This window comes from Poecilia formosa, unplaced genomic scaffold, assembly GCF_000485575.1.
Source record: "Poecilia formosa unplaced genomic scaffold, Poecilia_formosa-5.1.2 Scaffold368, whole genome shotgun sequence".
NCBI lineage: Eukaryota > Metazoa > Chordata > Actinopteri > Cyprinodontiformes > Poeciliidae > Poecilia > Poecilia formosa.
In genome coordinates this window covers 253,255-257,899 of record NW_006800307.1, presented here as the reverse complement: position 1 = coordinate 257,899, position 4,645 = coordinate 253,255, and positions in this window count along the sequence as shown.

Here is a 4,645-nt window from a genome sequence, read left to right as displayed (position 1 = left end):
ATTCTGGATTCCACTTCCTAATTTAGCTTTTCAAAATAAGATTCATAACAAAAAATGTGCATAATACAAAATAAAACGTACACTAAAACTATGGCAGTAAAAATCTCAACCAGTTTTTGTAATTATTCTTTAGCTTCTAGAAAAATGTAATTGAACAAAAATGTTAACAATCTATTTTACTTCGTTTAAGGGGATATTTAGCCAGCTAGCTTGCTAGCTATTTTCAAGGTAGCACCAGTTTAAACAGCTGAAAAATTGTACAATTTGAGACATTTTTATGATATTATTTTGTTCTGTTTCCACTTCAGTCTAAAGTTCTGACATTAATTGTCTTTAATTGTGTAAAACCTGACAGAAAAAAACTAACAAACGTTTTGTTCCTGTTAAGTTTCCATATAATGACTTTCATGTTTTCATTATTTTTCTATTTCAACAAGATCCAAAATGTTTTATCAGCTACAAAGACACAAATTAAAGAGATTAAATTATAATCTGTATTTTCTCCACCACAGGAACAGAGGAGCAGTCGGCCGGTCGCCTGCAGGTTCCTCTTCCTCTTCCTCTTCCTCTTCCTAAAACCAGAAAACCTCCAAATGAAATGATTCAGTATAAAAACCAGCCGGGCTGAACCCGTTCAGTGGAGCAGCAGCTTTATTTAAGGAGGAAACCTGCAGATTAAAGTCGTGTTTTTTCTTCCACCAGGAACTGAAATAGAAACAAAGTCCCAACCAGAAGGTTCTCCACCTTCTCTAGGCCTAGTCAAAGTCCAGATCTCAGGGATCATGTAAGTAAATCCAGTCATGAACATCAAACACACTGACTAACATCCAGTGATCTTCATGTCAGCGATGGAGGTCCTGGAGAGTCAGGAGGCGTTCTGGTGCTGGACCGGTTCATCAGCTGTGGGAGCAGCAGAGCAACGCTGGAGAGAGAACCGGTCCGGACCGGAGCGACCCGATCCGGACCGGAGAGAACCGATCCGGACCACAGCGACCCGATCCGGACCGGAGAGAACCGATCCGGACCACAGCGAACCGATCCGGACCGGAGAGAACCGATCCGGACCACAGCGAACCGATCCGGACCGGAGAGAACCGATCCGGACCGGAGAAAACCGATCCGGACCACAGCGAACCGATCCGGACCGGAGAGAACCGATCCGGACCACAGCGAACCGATCCGGACTGGAGCGAACCGATCCGGACCGGAGCCACAGACGTCTGGTGCCTCTGGTCCGGATGATTTTAAGGAGCTTCACGTCGTTACAGAGAAAATGTTTTTGGTTTTAGTGAGAAACTTTCTTCCTGAATTTGAACAAAATGTTTGTTGTTCTCTCTGGATTTTATCAGAAGCTTTTATTAAACATTCAGTAAAATCTCATTTTACCATTTTTACTTTTTTATTTTTATTTGACTGTAATTTTTCACTTCGATACCAAACGTGAGTTAAAGGTTTTAAAGATTATTGAAATATTTACTGTTAAAGTTTTCATTAAACAAAAACCGTCTGTTCATTCAGACAACAAACTGTCAGAGTTTGTGATTCTTAAGAGGTTTATATTTTATGATAAACTCTGTGTGAACATCACACACACACACACACACCGAGCTGCATGTGGGCTGGTTGTGTGATGCTGTATTATCGCTGTGACTCTTCTGCACTGTAAAAATGGATGAGTTGATCCAAAGCTGCTGATTTTATTAAATCTCTTCGATCTGCAGCGTTTTAAAGCCACCAGAGGAATTCTGGGTAAAAATAAACTATGTTTTTGTTTTAGACACAAAATGTTTACATTTTTAACAGTTTTTTCTTCATTGGTGCTCTTACTAAATTACTAAATTGTTGGACTAATTGTAAATTAATGATTATTCCATGAATCGATTAATCGCGATTAATCGATTCGGTGTGTTGAACATTATTAACCGTCAGCAGTCAGCATATGGATACTGACCTGAAATAAATACAGACATGATGCTGGAGCTGCTGATCATACTTATTGATCCCAATTATTAATCGATATATTAAATCCAGTTTAATATTTGAATTACTAAAATATTTTCACCTGAATAAACCGAACAGATGAACCTGCAAAGATTAATCAGGTTTGGAAAACAAATCAACACGTTTCTCTCCTCTGCTCCAATCAGCCGTTTTCCTGGATAAATCATTTCACTTCCTGGATGAACAGGTGCGTTGGGCTTTAACTGGACCGTTCTGGTTGCTCCTGCTGACAGGTTTCTGTCCTGCGGCTGATGAAGACGAGCGGCCCTTCCTCCTGACAGGAACACGTCCACAGTGGGACTGAAATAGTGGGGAACCTGACGGGCCGCGGCGCGGCGCCGGGCCCTGGACGGCCCGTCAGGATGACGGATGGCGGTCCGGCGGTGGGCGTCCAATCAGCTGCTACTCTGCCTCGTTAGTGAGACGTTTCCCTTCAGTCCTGCTCAAACTGACAGGCCATGAAATCCTTCAGAGTATTTATTATCTCCCAGCACCAACAACTGGTTTCCAGTTAGATCCCATCACAACTGGAAAAACCACGTCAGCATAAAACCGGACAGAGAAGAAGAGACTGACCGCAACTGGAGCCACATTTAGATTCACTTCAGTTTGGAAAATTTACAACATTACAGAAAATAACAGAAAATACCATTTTTAATAAAAACTCATAACCTGTCCTGTTCATACAGTCAGCAGTTCATAAAAAGTAATCTACTGTCCATAGTGGTAAACATGTATTAATTAAACATGAATGTTTACATACAGTTCTGGATAAACAACACATTTATACATCAACATAACAATAAGCATAAAATCTTTCATCTTTTAAAACTCAGCAAAAAATCTAATAATTTGAAATAATAATTCAACTTAATCCTCAGTTTCATATCAACTGAAACATGTTTAGATTTTACGTCACTTTTCTCTCTGTAAGTTCAAATATTAACACATTTTGAAAATCACATTTAGTCTCTTAACTTAAAGGAGAACTATTGTTCACAATTTGTACATTTCCTTTTTTTTCATTTTGGTCTCAGTGCTTCTAAAAACAGAAACCGTCCCGTTGGATTTGGTAAGTTTTTAAAAAAAAATTTTATTTTGGTGTCTGGAAAATGATCCGTTTCAAAAACCTCCCGATTGTTAAGTCATTTTCAACGGGCACCGCGCTGTTACCTAGCAACCCCAGAGGAGTTCCATCTGTTACCTAGCAACCCCAGAGGAGTTCCATCTGTTACCTAGCAACCCCAGAGGAGTTCCATCTGTTACCTAGCAACCCCAGAGGAGTTCCATCCGTTACCTAGCAACCCCAGAGGAGTTCCACCTGTTTCCTAGCAACCCCAGTGGCTCTCCATTTCATTTGGTCAGCTGGTTTACAATGGCTGCTGGAAAAGATGAGTGTTTTCTTTAACTTTCTATCCAGAAACTTCTTGCTGCTTTCTGGTTGGTTGTACAGGAGGCTCCATTTCTGCTTTTCAAAGATGTATGGTTGCATAATTGCGCATCAGTTTGCAGCCGTTTTCACCTGGGACTGTAAACGGTGAGTTGGGGGCGTGGCCAGCAGCAGGTTATCTGAATTTAAAGGGACAGAGACCCTAAATCAGCTCATTATAAAAGGAGCTAAAATAGACAAAAATCTGATTAACTAAGAAAGATTTTGTATAAAAAAATGTAATGAACAGGTTTTGTATAGGCCATAAACGTATGGCCTATAAATAATTTCTGAATTCCAGAAGGAAAACTTTTGTTCATCTCTTTATACATTTAGAGTATTTTTATACTAACAATATCTTTAAGTCTTCAGGTATTACTTTCAGTTTATTTGATGGTTCATGATATTTTACTTTATTAACAGGATGAAATGCCTTTTACATTTATTAAATCTTTTATTTTAAACAATATTCCAACATTTTAATTCCTAACATATCCATAAAACATCCAGTGGATTATTAGCTGGTTGCATTGTGAAGGACAAACTGCAGGTGAGTGAAGGTCAGTCTGTTAGAGGGATGAAGCTGCTGCAGGGAACCTCTCCTGTCATTAGCATTAGCGTCGCTCTGAACATTAGCTACAGGTCTTATGCTGTAATTAATCCTCTTCACGCTGCTCTGTAATTCTCGCCGTGTTTGTGGTGGATGTTCTGCAGTGGGAGGTTCTGCCTGTAATTAAACAGCTCTGACTGTTTCATTTGGGTTTGAATCTTAATATTTCCCCTCACCGTGTTTCTGGGCGAAGCTGTAATCTGTCGAAACACAAAGAGCTAAAACTAGAAAATCCTCAAAGTTCAAGTCTTTCATTTTTCACCTATTTATAAAACTAAGTCCAAAAAACACAAATTGAGTCAGAAGAGTTGAAAGGTGAGCTGAGATTTAATGAAAGAGAGTCCAGATGGGTTGGACTCGTATAGGATCGTCTCTCTCTGTCTCTCTCTCTCTGTCTCTCTCTCTCTCTCTCTCTGTCTCTGTCTGTCTTCAGGTGTAACCTCTGTGATCTCGGTTGAATCTGTGTGTTTTTGTCTCTCTCTCCTTTGCGCAGCCTCAACGTCCGGGAACACAACGTCTCGGCTCCTTCAGACTTCTGAGGCCGCTGAGCCAGAAGCGATAAGTTCAAGTTTCCAGAATAAAACATAAAACTAATGAAAAGGCTT